Consider the following 18,231-nt stretch of genomic DNA (forward strand, 5'->3'; position numbering starts at 1 on the left):
TCCGCGTTGGTGGACACGCACCCCCCCATCACTGGCATTCACCCTCCCCACTGCCATCAGCTCACCTAAATTTCTTCTCTCCTTAAAGACATCACCGTCATGTTTTTTCCTGACAATTCCGCCATGCTATTTCTTTCATTTGGGGCGTTTTGTTGAAATGTTTTATTTCACTTGTCATTTCGTATGCTCCTGTCCTACCAGTGAACCAGATAACAAGGTCTCAAACAACAGCACCCAGCCATACTGGTGTGGCTGTGTGTTACTCACACTACATTGCAGGACACAAATATTTCAATATTTGTGCGTTTTACGTCGTCTCATCATGAGCTGGAGGCACAGAAAACCTTTTGTACGTAGTAAGAGCTGTCTCTTGATGAAGCTGGTCCAGGTGCCGTTTGAGCCATGCCCTTGTAGCAGTTCATTTAATCTTGACAACAATCATTAAGGTAGAAATAATCCTTTCCATTTTATTATTCCCCATTTTACACACGAGGAAGCCAAGGCCCAAGATCCCTCAGCTAGTGAGCGGTGGAGTGAGTAGAACGCTTGCTATGCTTATGGGGTGAAATGCTGCCTTTACAGAATAAAATTCAGTTCAGCATAGATTGTAGGAGAAAACCCAGGAGAACCGCGGGGTTTGCTTGTGGCCAGAGCAGTGTTGCAGAGGGTTTAAACGTTTCGGCTCTGCCACAGAAAGACCTGGGGTCTGAATCCTTGCTCTGATACTTCACTGTTGCCTTTGCGCATTTTACTTACTGTTTGGAATCTGTCCTACCACCTGGAAAATAAGGAATATTAGTACTTTCCTCATATGCTCTCGAGAAATGAGAGATATTATAAACCAATTTAGGAAAATCACACTGGTTTTAATTATGTTCTACTGTTAAAAATCTGTTTGCAAAAAAATACCAAACGCTGTAGATGGGGCGATGTTACTATGATTATTATCCTTTTTGGAGAAATCTGCAGAGTTTAGATATAGCCTTTATTATAATCTGTAGCAATTAATTTAAACAGTGAAGTAATTTGTTGAAAACTTTCCATTTCTGGTTTTAAAAATCTAGTTTAGAGTCCAGTGACTCGGCGGGAGAAGATGGCGACCGTGTGGGATGAGGCTGAGCAAGATGGAATTGGGGAGGAGGTGCTCAAGACATCCACAGAAGAGATTACCCAGCACACACAGCTGCTGGACAGTGAGCTCAAGATCATGAAGAGTGAAATATTGTGAGTTACCCACGAACTCCAAGCCATGAAGGACAAGATCAAAGAGAACAGTGAGAAAAATCAAAGTGAACAAGACCCTGCCATACCTTGTGTCCAACGTTATCAAGCATTTAGATGTTGATCCCAATGACCAAGAAGAGGATGGTGCCAATATTGACCTGGATTCCCAGAGGAATGGTAAATATGCAGTGATCAAAACCTCTACATGACAGACATACTTCTTGCCTGTGATTGGGTTGGTGGATGCTGAAAAGCTAAAGCCAGGAGACTTGGTGGGTGTGAACAAAGATTCCTATCTGATCCTGGAGACCCTGCCCACAGAGTATGACTCTCGGGTGAAGGCCATAGAGGTGGATGAGAGGCCCACAGAAAAATGTAGTGACATCGGAGGCCTGGACAAGCAGATTCAGGAGCTGGTGGAGGCCATTGTCCTGCCAATGAACCACAAGGAGAAGTTTGAGAACTTGGGGATCCAGCTTCCAAAAGGGGTGTTGATGTATGGCCCCCCAGGTACGGCGAAGACCCTGCTGGCCCGGGCCTTTGCCACACAGTCCAAGGCTACCTTCCTGAAGTTGGCTGGCCCCCAGCTGGTGGAGATGTTCATTGGGGATGGTGCCAACCTGGTCCAGGATGCCTTTGCCCTGACCAAGGAGAAAGCTCCATCCATTATCTTCATTAATGAGCTGGATGCCATTGGCACTAAGTGCTTTGACAGTGAGAAGGCTGGAGACCGGGGGGTGCAGAGGACAGTGTTGGAGCTTCTGAACCAGCTGGATGGGTTCCAGCCCAATACTCAAGTAAAGGTGACTGCAGCCACCAACAGGGTGGACGTCCTGGACCCCGCACTGCTCCGCTCAGGCCGTCTGGACTGGAAGATTGAATTCCCCATGCCCAGCGAGGAGGCCTGGGCCGAAATCATGCAGATCCACTCCCGCAAGATGAATGTCAGTCCCGATGTGAACTACAAGGAGCTGGCCCACTGTACGGATGACTTCAGTGGGGCCCAGTGCAAGGCCATGTGTATGGAGGTGGGCATGATCGCACTGCGCAGGGGTGCCAAGAAACTCACGCACAAGGACTACACGGAGGGCATCCTGGAGGTGCAGGCCAAGGAGAAAGCCAACCTGAAGTACTACGCCTAGGAGGTTGCCCACCACACCTGCTCCCTGGTCTGGTGCTGGGTAAAATTCATAATAAAAGATGGTTGTAGGTCAAAAAAAAAAAAAATCTACTTTATTTTTCTAAAACATCTCCTCTGAAACTGCAAGAAAAATCCTTTTAAGGGCAGAGTCAGTAAAATATCAGTAGGTAAACAACAAGGAACCTTTCTTAGTTCCTAACTGTAGAGCCTGTCCTTCCACCTTACTTACTATATGTCCCCATCTCCTCGTCCCCTCCACTGCCTGTCCACAGTCATCCCCGGTGAGAAGCATAAGGGAATGTGTGTGTACGAGAAGGCAGATTCTCCATCATTGACAGGTTAGGATGACTGGAACCCAGAAAAAAGGGTTTATTTCTAGCTGCTTTTGCACATCCTGTGCATGGTATGATAATCACTAATATTTACCTGAAATAAAATGTTTAGCCTAGAAAGAGCGTGCTTGCCTTGATAGCTTCATCCTTATCTATGCTTGTTACCTAGTTACATGCTGCTTACAAGGCCTTAGAAGAGTTTTGTTGGAAGTTTGATTTGTCTTGTCCTCACTCTTAATTTGGCACCAAACTAAGGCGGAGTGCCCGGCTGAAAAACCCCACGTGCAGTGTAGACTGTGTGTGATCTGGAGACCCTAGCAGATCATCCTCAAGCGTTGGGCAAATTAAGGTGAATTCTGCACGCTGTTGTTTTGTTTTGCAACCTAGTTGAGTTGTTTATTTCTTATGCCCACACTTTTATTGTTTATTTGTCACGTGGACAACACTTCCTGCTGGCAGTCTGTCCAGGCGGGGATTTTCTCTAACCCAGGAAATGAAGTCATCCGACATCTCTGTCCCTGTCTCTGCAGGGACTCCGCCTCCCCTTCCCGAGAGAAGCAGGCACTTTGGGAGTATTTATTTCAAGACAGATGCAAAGATGGTGACAAATAAATAGAAATAAATGTGCTTAATAGTGTACCAGGGCATGCAGAATCATTCCATTTCTGCAGAACTTTGGAGACGTGTGAGAACTCGATGTGATTCAGGGCTCTTTTTATATAGCCACGGAAAGATTATATAACATGCAATTTTGACTAAAAAAGATGCTAACTACTTGAGTCTTTCAAACTTTTTATTGTTTTATAATTGATTTTCTGGCTCACAAATAACACGCTCTACTTCTAATTTATACTTTTAGCTAAAGTGAAAAGAGATGCCTTCTCATGTTTCTACGTAAAAACACGGACTTGATCTCATGATCATTTCATTCTGTACTTGCACTTAGAGGTTTTCCCTCTCAGTTTCCCTAAAACACTGGGTCAGATGGCATTGAAAACAAATGACATATTCTTAGGGGCACCTGGGTGGCTCAGTGGGTTAAGGGTCTGCCTTTGGCTGAGGTCATGATCCCGGGGTCCTGGGGTTGAGCCCCGCATCCAACTGATTTCCTGCTCAGTGAGGGGTCTGCTTCTGCTGGTCCCCCTGCTTCTGTCCCCCTTGCTTCGGTCCCCCCCACCACTTCTGCCCCTCCCCCTGCGTCTCCCTCTCCCTGTGCCCCTCCCCTCCCCCTACTTGTGTACTGTCTTTCTCTCTCTCTCTCAAATGAATAAATTACAGAAATCTTTAAAAAATTACTTATTTTTAGATTAAGGGATTAAAAAGAGAAACCAAGAATTTTGTTTATATAAATATGTTTATTTAAAATATTTGATTGAGATATAATATATACCTATATACCACAAGATGCATCCTCTATTTTTTGTTTTTATTTTTTTAAAGATTTTATTTATTTATTTATTATTTTAGAGAGAGGGAGAAAGAGAGAGTGGGAGGAGGGGTAGGGGGAGAGGGGGTGAATCCCAAGGAGACTCTGCACTGAGCATGGAGCCTGAGAGGGGGCTTGAACTCACGACCCTGAGTCATGACCTGAGCCAAAACCAAGAGTCGGTAACTTAACCGACTGCATCATGGGCCACCTGATGCATCCTTTAAAAGTGTACAATGCAGGGGCGTTTATACACTCACAAGGTTGTGCAAACCATCACCACCATCTACTTGGGGAACATACATCACCCCCAAAGGAAACGGCACACCTCTGAGAATTTACTCTCTTTCCTTCTGTCCCCAGCTCCCGAGAACTGCTCATCTACTTTCTGTCTGTGGGTTCATCTATTCTGGACGCTTGACATAAGTGAAATCGTACAGCAGGTTGCCATGGTGACTGGCTTCTTCCCCTTGGCATAGAGTTCCTAAGGTTCATCCATGTTTTAGCGTGTATCAGTACTTCATTCCTTTTTATGGCTGAATAATATTCCACTTTGTGTTTATCTATCAGTTGACAGACATTTGGATTGTCTCCCCTTTGGGGCTATTATTATATTGCTCCTATCAACACTCGGGAACACAAGCTTTTGTGTGACTATATGCTTTCAATTATCTTGGGTAGAGATTTACTAGCGGCTTTGGTAGGTCATAGGGTATCTCTATGTTTAACTTTTCGAAACTGCCAAACTGTTTTCTGCAGTGGATACACCATTTTTACTTTCCCACCAGCTGTGCACAAGGGTATTCATTTCTCCACTTCCTTGCTGACATCTGATGCTGCATATTTTATGAGCCATCCTAATGGTGTGAAGGAGCTTCTCATTGTGATTTTGATTTGCATTTACCTAATGACTAATGAGGCTGAGCATCTTTTCATGTGCCTATTGGCCATCTGTTTGTCTTCTTTAGAGAAATATCTATTCACTTATAACTACTAATTATTTATCTTTTTATTGTTGAGTTGAGGAGCTCTTTATATATTCTGGACAGTAGATTCTTATCACATATGTGATTTACAAACATGTTCTCCCCCCTGTGGGATGGGCTTTTCCAAGGTTGATAGCATCCTTTGAAGCACACGCGTTTTTAATTTTGATGAGGTCTGGTTTATCCATGTGTTCTCTTATTGTCTGTGCTTTCATATGATCCTGAAAGAAACTGTTGCCTAATCTAAGGCCATACAGTTTACATCTATGTTTCTTCTAAGGGTTTTATAGTTTTAGCTCTTCCATTAAGGCTTTGATCTATTTTGGGTTAATTTTGGTATGTGGTGTAAGGTAGTAATTTGTTTGAAGTGTGCTTCACTTAGCACCCAAACGTTTCTGTATTTATAGGGAAGAAGAAGATTATGCATTAATAGTATTAGAACATCTATGGAAAGAATCCTATTATGCAGTATTTCTAAGCATGTCTGAAGTTCAACATGTCATAAATAAATGACAAATATGTAAATAATGATACTGTAGGGCTAGAAATCCAAAGAGTACTAGGGGAAAAAAGGTAGGAAGTCAAGACCCATCTCTGAAATCACTTTTCCTTGAGTGTCAGTGAAGGGCAGTGAACATGTTAACTCCACCCCAAGCCACGCTGCGTCCGTGTCTGAACCAGATCTATCGACGTTAAACCAGAGAAACACTGTGACCATAATCATCTGTGTTATTCTCACACTTTCTTCCCTTTGTCTAAAAGAAAGCCAAGTAAAACACACCAGGCACGGACTTCCACAAAGTCAAATACGTCCCACTCTAAATGAAAACAGTACAAAGAAAACTGTATGTGTATCTTATGTTCCACTCCATAAATTAAGAATCTGCATGAAACTGCATCTTTGTCTTCATTACACTTTAAAAATTATTATGGAAGCATTTCCATTCCTGCCGTTTATGAAAATGTCTATTCTAGACTCATGCTGTCCAGTAAAACTTCCTGTGATGATGGCATATTCTAGATCTGTGTTGTCCATACAGTGGCCATCAGCCATAGGGGGCCACCGAGAGCTTGAAACGTGGCTTGTCCAGCTAAGGAACTAAAATTTTAATGTTATCTAATTTTAATTAAGTTAAATTTAAATAACCACAGGTAGCTGGTGGCTCCTATGTGGACAGCATAGCTTTCCCCATCTGATAGCTCTAGTCTGCCCAAAAAACCCCACACACATGAATCTTAGAGTAGCCGGGACGGTCTATTGAAATTGTAACCTATTTCAAAAACAGGACAAAGTCGAGATACAGCTCTTGTGGTAATTTGTATTGGTTAATTTAAACAGCAATGCATATTGCTAGAATCACTTCCTTTTTCTCTGCCAAAGGAAAGAATATATGCAGACTTCTGGCTGGATATATCTTACATGCTGCCAAGCATGTAACTAAAATTAGGCAAAAGTTTAATTGCTAATAGTTTTTTTTATACCCTGTGAAAATCTTGGAAAGCACATAATCATAGAAGTCACATTGAGATAGAAATGTGAAACATTAGCAAGTTTGTCAGTGAGCAGACAGTGTCTGGTATCTAAACAAAGATCGTAAAGCATTTTCTAATATGGACTAGAGAAGAGTAAGGGGCCTTCGTGCTCTACTAAGGACTATCTGGCCCACTTGTTCGCAGTTTCACCTTTGCGTGTGCAACAGAAATATAACAAATTATTCATGCAACATGCCATCTTAAGAATTGTGAGGGACTCTACAGACGCCAACTCCTTGTAGATAAAAGATCATCCCTAATCTATTATGTGATTGAATTGTTCTTATAATGGAATTCCAGAAAATATTGACAGATATATTAACATCTAAGGAAACAGTTTCTCTGCTCAAAAAGGAGTCCTGGCTGTTGAATCATCATGTTGTATGCCTGAAACTAATATAATGTCGTATGTCAATTATGTCTTATAAAAATAAAAAGGTGTCCTGGCAAGATCCTCGTTTCAATCTCTATTCCTGAGCAAGCCACAGAATTGCAAACATTACAATAGAAATATTGCCAAATAAAAACAAACAAAAGCAAAGCTAAATGAAGAAGTACCAAAAAAAAAAAAAAAAAAAAAAGGGTTTTTCTTCTCGGGGCTAGAAAAGAGTTCTGAGGGCCCACTGACAGTAAATCGAAGGGCCAGATCTAATGGGTCATATTTCTGAGTGCTCAGGGACTTAGGAATGGTCAAGTCACATCTGCTCTGTTAAAAAAGAAAGCAAACATGCAGAAAGGTGTTACATGGAAAATGGGAGTCTCCCTACCAACCCCCAATCTCCATATCCACTGCCTAGATAAAACATTTTCCCTTGTATCCTTCCAGAATGTTCTCTGCACAGATATTTATATGTAATAAGCAGCCTTCTATTTCAAGAAGTTACGTAAGTTTTAAGAGCTTGGATCTCTACATCAAAAACTAATGATGTATCGTATGGTGACTAACATAACTTAATAAAATTAAATTAAATTAAAAAAAAAAAGAAGATATGCTCTGAATTTCTGCCCCAGAAACAATGGAGTCACTTTGGACTCCTGTTCACACCACACACAGCCTGTCCTCCCAGGAGGGTGTCATGCTCATGGCTCTGGGTTCATCATCTCTGCTCTGAAGATGTTTACCAGCCTTGCAGCTGGGCTCCACACTGTCCTCCATGTCCCCCAACACAGGGATGTCACCTGGTTCTCTAACCACGTGATGTCATGGCTTCAGCACAAGGGAAGGGGGACGGTCAGCAGCAGACTCTGCCAGCCCAGCTGCCCCACCGCGGTGCACACATCCCACCGGGCACGCACCTCTACATGCCCGGCTCACCCTGTCCATGGTCCCTGTGAGCTCCTGTCCCGGTCCCTTGTCCTTGTCCTGGTCCCTGTCCCGGTCCCCCGTCCCATGCCCTCAATCCTCACCCAAAGCCCACGCTCCCTGTGTGACACAACGCAGGGGGCAGAATCTGATTGACAGACTGAGGTTTCTAGGGCAGGGCTCATGTTTTGTTCCTATTTCCGTCTGTCGTGCCCAGTACAGTCAATCAACGGTTGAAAGACAGGACCCCAAATATTTGCTGCCTCTGAACTGATGAAATTGTAGGGAGCCCCAGAGAGCTCATAGCGGGGATCGCTATGGAATTACAGAGTGGAATTAAAGAGTGGAACCCTCTTCGGCACACCTGCAGAGCCCGGGAGCCTGGGGCAGGTCTGGCATCTAACCACACACGCACCAGCCCTCCAACCACGGGGCCTCACAGCTGCGGGGGTCGCCAGCCCTGTGTCCTCTGGGCCTGTAGATGCCTACGGCCAGGCTCATGGGCACATCCTGGACCTCCCAGGCCCCACCGCCACTGTCTGATGTTGGGGGATGGCCTGACGCAGATCTCTGCTTACTCCCACGAAGTAAGCAGAAAATCCCACTCGTTTCCTCCCAGCTTACATTTGTCAACAAGTCTGTAAATGAAACAAACAACAGGTTTGTGAAAACGGCAAGATCTTGAGATCTTGATCTCAGCTCTGCCAAATCTCCAGTGTAAAAAGAAAGAAAGAAAGAAAAAAAAGAGCCAACAAAGCAAAAAGAAAATTTGGACAGCCCTGCTTCCCTTCCCCGCCTCATTTAGGCTCCAGGTCAGAAGCTGGTGGCAGTCCTGGGGGGTTTGTGGACTGTGCAACCCTGTCTACACTAGAGCACCGTGGGGGCCTGACCTCGGCCACGCCTGGGTTAACTGTCGTGGCTGCTGGCGGTGGACTGTGCCCGTGGGACCCGAGTGGGGCTGGGATGGGGTGGACTGGCTCACAGAGCAGGCCGGTGGGTTCTGATCACAGCCAGGCGCTGCGGGTTTGCCTTGTCCCGGTCACACCATATATAAATATATGCATGGTTGTGTTTGAAATACTTCTTTAGATCCACCTTAAATATCCCTATTACTGTGAAACTAAAATAACGTTTAACCCCGATTATATCTTATTTAAACAATGCAAAATGCTTTTGGGCCCATCGACAAGGCCAACAATAAAGCATTGTATGGTTTGAAGAAAATCTGACAAGGGTTGCAAGGATTATATTCAGAGCTCCAATGCGATGCACTTCCGTTATTAAATGCAGCGTAGTTTGGCTACATGCTCCTTTTGCGGCCCTTGACACCCGTATGTCCCTCTGTCTGGTCTAGTAAAGCCCTAGAACATAAGGGAAGGAGCCGAGCAGGCTAACCCCTCATCCAAACCCTCTGCTCTGCGGGGCTGAGCTCCCCCATTACAGCCGAGGTTCTTGGGATGGCCCTCCGCCCCTCAGCCTCTGATGCCTTCCCCTTCCTTCTGCGCTGCCCAGCCTTGCCTGCACCCAGGAACCTGCTCCTCACCTGGGGGGCTACTTTCCCTCTCTGGGTCTCTGTGTCTTCACCTTCCTTGCTCTAGGTTCTAATGATTATCCTCATTTCTTATTAGATATTTTAATGGGAACTTTACTTTCCAAATGAATCTAGCTGGAAGAAGACCTTTAGCGGGGGGATGGGTGGGGGGGTGGGCAAGCGGTCTCTTTCTTTAGCATAACAAGTGGGGCAGATCTGTGCTCCATCTTGCTGGGGAGCAAGAATGTGGAATAGAGTGAAAATCCAAAGGACAGGTATTTCAGAAGAAGCAAGATTTTAGCATTTGGAGGTGCCCAGCATGAAATAGGCCAACACCCTCCAGCCTGGCCATTTGCAGAGGCTCCAGGAACGCATCGGGGCCACAACCTCCCTTTTCATAGACATCAGTGCACTGAGTTCTTTATCCTCGGATGCCTGATTTGGTCATCAAACTCGTTCTTGTCATTTCCCTTGGTCAAATCTTTTCTTTAGATTGGCAAAATGATCTGTGGAAGCATGTATCCACACTCTGAATTTTCATTTTAAATTACTTCAGGTTCAAATTAGTGAGCTTTCACTTATTTCTACTCGAACAGCACAAATGATTGTTTTAAAATATGCTCAAGCATAGCGGGTCTTTTCCCTCTTTGGCAGAAGAAATAATGTTGTTTTTTTTTCCTTGAAGACATCATTTCTCTTGTTTGTTTGAGCAATGCATGTCAACATTACGAGTCCTCTTAGAAGTTTCCACATCTGAAATAATGTCCTGCGTAAAGTTTGCCTCCTGTACTTGTGAGAGAAATGTTTGAAAAGTGGTCCTGATATTTTGTGATGACAACTTGTTCCCTATTTTTTCCATATTCTCAACAGTATAACTTTTAAAAACTAGAAAATATTTCTCATTTCCAAATGTTTATTTTTTCTTTCTACAAATCAGATTCCAGAAAAGTTCAGATCTTCAAGTTTAGTTATTTTGACAAGGACATAGCCAGGAACCAAGGATAAGAAAGAAAGGGGCTTCTGCCCTAAATGAGTGCCCCACCGATTAAAGGCTAGCATGGCTTAATTAGTTTATTGTCAACATTTCCAGGTGACAATCGATTAAGAAGCAGGTAAGAGAAGAAGGAGAAGCTTTCCAGAATTGTAACCACAGGTGAGAGCAAAAATAACTGTCAGTGTGACAATAAGTAAAACCCAGGTTATCTAGATTCAAGAACTCAGAACCACACAGGGCCATTTGCAACAAGGAAAAACAGCCCTTGACCCCAGAAAAATCTCTAAAGAGATGTTGCATTGCAACTAATCAAGGGATTCAATAAGCATGTTCAACATCTTTGGGTTTTTTCTTTTCTTTTTTTTAAGGTTGAGATGTGTATTTTTAATGTAAATTCAGTTTAATTAACATATACTTTATTACTAGCTTCAGAGGTAGAATTTAATGATTCATCAGAGATGTGTTTTTTTTTAAGATTTATTTATTTATTTGAGAGAGCGGGGAGAGAGCATGTGCGGGAACATGGTGGGGAGAGCGGAGGGAGAGGGAAATTCAAGCAGACTCCAGGCTGAGCGCAGAGCCTGATGCAGAGCTTGATGTCATGACCCTGAGATCATGACCTGAGCCGAAACCAAGAGTTGGATGCTCAACCGACTGAGCCACCCAGGCGCTGCCCCAGGGTTGAGATATGCTTAAGACATCATTTCAGAAAAACTTCCTTCAGAACTTTTCAATTAAAAAAAGATCTGGCAATTGTCTAGGAAATTCACTCGCGTGTACCACCAGAATCTTTAAAGAATCTCCAATGAGAGACCTTTCAAACTTAAACACTGTCTCCCTCTGAAAGCCAAATAGAAAAACAGACAACAACACGAAAGGAAAATGTGTGTAAAGTGACAGAACTTCTAAAAGTGTAAATGTAAAATGAATGTGACTTGGACATGATTATCTTTAACTTTCTTTTTTTAAAGATTTTATTTGACAAAGAGAGAGAGAGAGAGAGAGCACAAGCAGGGGGAGCGGCAGAGGGAGAGGGAGAAGCAGGCTCCCCACTGAGCAGAGATCCTGACATGGGGCTCGATCCCAGGATCCTGAGATCATGACCTGAGCTGAAGGCTCAACCGACGGAGCTACCTGGAGCCCCTATCTTTAACTTTTGTACGTAGCATTTCAATTCCACTTTGAAAGCAACCAGTAAATAGCAAGACTCTTAGGAATAGTCTTGCAATAATAGAAATTAGAAATACATATCTTTCAAAAGAATGTTAAGGGGAAAAATTAAATTATAGGGACATACAGCAATAATCATGTGTTTTTATGTGTATTTTAAAAGCACACATAGAGACTCTGTGTTGCTCTTGAATATGTCAAATAAATGGTCTGGAGGTGAACACACCAGGTTCCTGAGCACCATTGCTCCTGAGGGGTCAGGAGGAGGCTGGGACTCAGGATCAGGAAGAACCTTGATGTTACTGATCATCTTTCCTTCTGAAGATAATCCTGAAGATAACCTTTCCTTCTCACGACTTGAAAGCTAATATGACAGAATAATAACTCTCCATTCTGGACGGTTAGAATACAGCTCTATGTTTTATTATTTACTTTTTCTAATTTTTTTTTTTTTAGTTTTTGTTTGTTTGTTTCTTTAATGATTCTATTAAGAAAAAAGAATTCCCCCGAGAGCTCATCTGTGTGAAAGCAGTAGCCCCGGGGAATGATTTTAAGGACTTTCAGGGGCCAGTAACTTTACATGGGGCATCTTTCTGAGCCACTGTTTAGGAAAGAACGCGGAAGACAAACACGAGCATCCTGCGGGACGCTGTGACACTGAGCGCAGGAACTCGGGTGGTTCTCCTCCGTGCTCCTGTAAGGCAATCCCCATTCTATCAAATAGCAGTCTTTCCAGCGAGCCAAGTGAATTTCCAGCCTTCTAGTTTATCGCAGTACTTTTATGAAGTCGGGGGGGAGCGCAAAGGCAAACCCTTCAGAAATGTGTCAGAGGGAGGGCCTGTTGCTCCAACAGGAAGTCCGAGCGGGGGTCTCCCCGGGCCGAGAGGGCCAGGCAGCCCCAGCCCGCGCAGAACAAGGGCAGTCTGTCTGCCTCCCTCCTCCAAGGGCCGTAGCCGCGCTCCGTCTGCACAGTGGCCTCCGCCATCACACTTCCTTAGCAAGCCGTTTCACACCCTGACTTTGAAATCATCCGCTATTTTGGCAACAGGATGAAAATTTGCCGTTGGTGAACTTTTAAAAGGTCATCGGCTGGGAACAAGCCTGTTTCCTTTGACTCACCCCCTCCCCTATTCGTGAAACCTACCCACTGCGTTGCAGACAAAACCTCATTTGTTGAGGAAAAAAGAATGCACTTTTGCATTTTTAAAATGGGAATATAAAATTTTATTTGGGGGATATTAGAAAAAAAAATGTCCTAGTGTCGATTGCCCCCATTTTATGTTTATACTGCTAATCAACAAAAGAATGAAACACTGAAAGCAACTCTTTCTGTCTAAACAATTGTAAACTTTTGTGGTTTACTCTTTCATGCCAATTATTAAAGTATACTTGTAAATCTCATAGTCTGCAAAACTACAAAAGTAATTGATATTTACCTTTTAACTAGTATTAGAATTTAGGACTGACACTTGATTTTTAGCAAGAAAAAAATGACCAATGATTATATTACTTCCAGAAAAGGACTGTTTCATGTTTCCTTTTTTTTTTTTTTTAGTAGGGTCCACACTCAGCACAGAGCCCAGCCCCGGTCCTGATCCCACCACCCTGAGATCAAGACCTGAGCTGAGACCAAGAGTCGGGCACCCAGCCAACGGAGCCACCCAGGCGCCCAGGATTGTTTTGTATTCTTGCAAAACTCATTTGATAACAAATTCAATCAGCTTCCACACTGCCAGAGTCTTCAAACAATTTTACCAGGTGTATTTGAGGAGAAATAGAAGAAATTTGTTAAAAGTATTGAGCAGCTTTTATTGATTATTTTCAAAACATGAGAAAAAAAATACCCAAACTGTTTCTTGTCAAAGATTTTTAGCTGTGTAATTTACACTAATTAAAATAAACTTACTATTGGGCGTCTGGGTGGCTCAGTTGGTTAAGCGACTGCTTTCGGCTCAGGTCATGATCCTGGAGTCCCTGGATCGAGTCCCGCATCGGGCTCCCTGCTCGGCGGAGAGTCTGCTTCTCCCTCTGACCCTCCCCCCTCTCATGTACTCGCTCTCTCTCATTCTCTCTCTCTCAAATAAATAAATAAAATCTTTAAAAAAATAAATATAAAAATAATAAAAAAATAAACTTACTATTAAATTGATCCTTGTTAGTCTATAAATCAAGTAGCTTTTTCTTACTATTATGCATATGTATAATACACATTTAAATTTTTCTAAATTATAAAAAGGCTACCAAAATTAGAAAACTTGATGGGGCACTTGGGTGGCTCAGTCGGTTAAGCATCTGCCTTCGGCTCAGGTCATGATCCCAGGGTCCTGGGATTGAGCCCCACGTCAGGGAGCCTACTTCTCCCTCTCCCTCTGCCTTCTGCTCCCCCTGATTGTATTCTTTTTCTGTCAAATAAAAATAAAGACAGAAAATAAATTTAAAAAATGTTAAAAAAATAAGAAAATTTGAGAATGCCTGTAAAATGTCTCTCTGCTCCCCCTGCTTGTATTCTCTTTCTGTCAAATAAATAAATAAAACATTAAAAAAATAAGAAAATTTGAGAATGCTTGTAAAATGTCTCTCTGCTAGTGAATTACAGTAATGTCCAAATAGACTCAAGACGTTCAGAAGTTGAGGGGCGCCTGGCTGGCTCAGTCAGAAGAGCATGTGACTCTTGACCTTGGGGTCATGAGGTCAAGCCCTATGTTGGGTGTAGACATTTAAATGAATAAAACTTAAAAAAAAAAAAAAAGGACGCTCAGAAGTTGATATAATTGTGGGTCATTTTTACTCATTTCCATGAAAGCATGCTACTGCAGTAAAATACAGCAGGCAAACAAATATTTTATAAATAGTCATTTTCACTGTAGTCTTTTTTTCCCCTAGAATGTGTGTTTATTAGAGGTGGCGTCGAGAGAGCACAGAGAAGGGTCCCGGGTTTCCGGAGATGCAGGGCTCTGGGTTTTCTCCTGAGGCAGGAGGCTCCTGTGACTGGTTTTCCCATTTTTCCGCTACAACCCTCCTCAGGAACGGCTGTGACGAGGCACATGACAAAAACACTGACAGTTTCGGGCGCCTGGGTGGCTCAGTCGTTGAGTGTCTGCCTTCGGCTCAGGTCATGATCCCGGGGTCCTGGGATCGAGCCCCACATCGGGCTCCCTGCTCCGCGGGGAAGCCTGTTTCTCCCTCTCCCCCTCCCCCTGCTTGTGTTCCCTCTCTCGCTGTGTCTCTCTCTGTCAAATAAATAAATAAAATCTTTAAAAAAAAAAAAACAAAAAAAAAAACCACTGACAGTTTAGCCCCGGGGGAGAATACAGCCAGAATCTCGTCTTTGCAACTGGCAGCAGTCTGTTTCTAGGAAGGATGGATGGGGATTCTGGGTTATCCTAAGCAAGCTGGCGAAGCCGGGGCCTTTCTATGGGACAGAGGCAAGGGCTCTCCTGCTCTCCCCGCAGAAAAAGTGCCAAATGTGCAAAACTGCTCTGAAGCCAAATAGATAAGATTGAATGGGTTACCACCTCTCCCCGGGGCCTTTACAATGCAGTTTTTTGTTACGTAGCATTTAATACACACAAGAGAGTATAGCTGTGAAACACAGAGCTCAGTGATAAAGCTCGATGCTAAACCAGCTGTGGTGAATCGATCATCAATCATAATCATCAAGCACAGGACGAGGTCAGGAATGTTTGCAGGGTCAACGCAGCTTCTACCTGCTCCTCCCGGTCTCCCTGCCTCCTCCCTGCCTCCTCCCTGCCTCCTCCCCGCCAGAGCACCTCCGTTTCCTAGATTTGTATTAATTATTACCCCCTTAAAAAAAAGGAAGTAAAAGGAAAGTTTTATCACATATGCATGTATCTCTTGAACGCTTTTGTTTAGCTTTGCTTGGTTTGGGGTCTAAAGAAAAAATGTCACCATACGGAAAGCAATCTTTTGCAATATGCTTGTTTTCACTCAGAATTTTGTTTCTAGGATCCCTCCATGTTACAGCAGGTAGAAGATGCAGCCCTTTCCACTCTGTACAACGTTTTGTGAACGGAACGGTTTTCATTCACCCGTGTTCCTGCCGATGAACTGCTGGGTTGTCTCCAGATCTGCTCGGGAGCAGGTGCTGGGGTTCCTCGAATGCTCACGCCCAGGAGCACGATCCACTTCAGGACGGGCGTCTAACTGTTCTCCAGAGCTCGTCGCCAAGTTACTTCCCCACTAATAACGTGGAAGGATTTCCACTGATCCATATCCTTGCCAATACTTGAAAATTTTTGTCAAACGAGTAAAGTACATCTCATTCACATTTGTCTGATTACTGATGAGGTTGAGCCTCTTTTTGTATTTTTATTGGTCATTTGGGTTTCTTCCATGAATTTCTTCATTATATCCTTCACCCGTCAATTGGATTGTCAATTCTTAAAATTGATTTAAAGAGTCCTTTGTATACTCTAGATACTAATCTTCTGTGGATCACTGGTGTTGCAAGTGTCTTGTCCCAATGTGTGCCTTGCACTTTCTCTTTCAGGCTCTTTTGGTGAGCAGATGTTCCCAGTTTTAATGTAGCCAAGCCTTATCTATACTTTCTTTTGTGGGTAATGCTTTTAGTTTTTGTGGAGAATAGCCTTCCCTTCCCAGTGTCAGAAAGATATTTTCTTATCTTCTTGAAGTTTTAAAATCTTGCCTTTCACATGTAAGCCTTTAATCCATCAGGAATTCATGGTGTGAGGGTGTGAGGTAAGGGTGGGGTTTTTACTTTCCCCCCATGCATAACAAAGTTCCCAAACCATCTCTTGAACGGCTTCTCCTTTTTCAAGGGATATCAAAGATCCTTTTCACTGTAACAGGAAAAGTCCTCATGTTTGGCTCACAACAACGGAAAGAAATTCTGTAGTGGTGTGTGTGTGTGTATGTGTGTGTGTGTGTGTGTGTGTGTGTAAATAAAGGTCTTTTTTTTCAGGGTAAAGGGGAACTCCTCTTATCCCCAAAGTCACATCATTTCAGCAGTTTCTTACTAGATCTACTTCAAGTCAAGTGCTACGTGTGCTATTTGTTTCTGACTGTAGTAGTGTTCGGACTCAGTGAATTCCTTTCCCAACAACTATACTTTAATGGCAAGTAAAAGACTCACAGGATTTCCTTTCTAAATATTGCTTGGCTGTTTGGGGGTGGTGGCTATAAAGTTAACTCATTTTGTTTTTTGTTTGCATTTTCTGGAATTTACTGGACAGACGCTGACATCAGGCAAACTGGCAGACAAAACTCTGGGCCCCTGGCAACCTGAACTCACTTTCAACCGTCAGGGAGCAGTCTGGGCACAGAGCCCACAGGTGTCCCTTTCACCTCCTGCCTCCCCCGCCCTTTCCACGTGGCCGCAGCAAGCTCCTTCTCCAATCTGCTAAGAAAGCCACCCTGCAATTCACCACTGCCTCCTCCACCCCACAGGACACATTCACAGAGCACCTGCTGTGGGCCATGCCCTGCGAGTCTCCTCGAGGACACAAAGCTTAATGAGGACGTTTTCTGCTGCCTTCACTCCTATAACCTCCTCTTCTAGAATCGACGTCCCTGATTCTCACCACCCCTCTCCCACCCTCACCAGCACAGTGTGACACGGCCCCGAGTGCCCTGCCGATTCTCCACCCACCTCCAGGATGAGGTCAGGGCCTTCCTTGGAATTTTCCACTCTGCCCTTCTTACTGACATCTTCCTGACCCTCAGCATCATTTCATTCACTCACTGATGAGTCAACACTCTAGCACTGAATCAGTGATTTTTAACAACTCATAGGACCTTCATCTTGATAATCCAAATATACTGCCTTGGATGACTTTATAAGCACCTGGGCCAGCATTCAGAACTCGGCACATTCTCGATTCACCTGCTTCGTATGGTGTCATGCCTACCAAATCTGCTCTTGCGTTCTGTCGACAAACAGATATATTTTAAGTGATGGTGACACACCACCGAATAAGATGCGCATCTTGCCCAGGAGGGGCTCAGAGGCGAGTGGGGCATACGGGAACGTGGACGGGGACCTATGGACAGTTTGGTGATGGCCAAGACAGGGAAATGGATAAGGTGACTGCTATCTGTAAGTCATTGTACATGGTCTTAGGTAAAGATAAATTCAAAGTCTAAGTTGACAAAGATGAAACTTATAATCAATATAACATAGTAGTAGAAAGGACACTGCTTTTAAGTCCTGAGAGTTTCCACTCCCAGATAAGAAGGAACAAATGCAACTCCCCTTATCTCTTTTGCTAAATGCAGCTATAAAACGTGGACAGACTGAATGGAGACACTATTTGAGGTCTCTGAAAATTATACAATAGCAGGTGGATTGGGAGAAAAGACCAGGAGTTGAAGTACCTCTGAAGAGGCAGTGAGCCTACCCTTTCCCCCACCTATATTCCCAATTTGAATACAACACGCTTGATACCTGGACGGAGGTGTCTGATGCCTGGTACCTGATCAGTCACAGACGGAGCACCAGGAGTCCCCTCGCTCTGGCTATGGCAGTGGGAAATCCTAACATGCAGGGAGACATGGCCATTTCATTTCTTTTTTTCTCTTCTCTGCTCCCCGTGCCCCAGACCCCAGGCAATC

General features: G+C 43.8%; 1 pseudogene; it reads left to right on the top strand.

The window, feature by feature from the left end:
- Nucleotides 1–1,073: 1,073 nt before the first annotated feature.
- On the top strand, nt 1,074–2,451 carry LOC102738844 (26S proteasome regulatory subunit 6A pseudogene; annotated as a pseudogene).
- Nucleotides 2,452–18,231: the final 15,780 nt, after the last annotated feature.

This window comes from Leptonychotes weddellii, chromosome 8 (genome assembly GCF_054177405.1).
Source record: "Leptonychotes weddellii isolate Sample4059 chromosome 8, ASM5417740v2, whole genome shotgun sequence".
Classification (NCBI taxonomy): domain Eukaryota; kingdom Metazoa; phylum Chordata; class Mammalia; order Carnivora; family Phocidae; genus Leptonychotes; species Leptonychotes weddellii.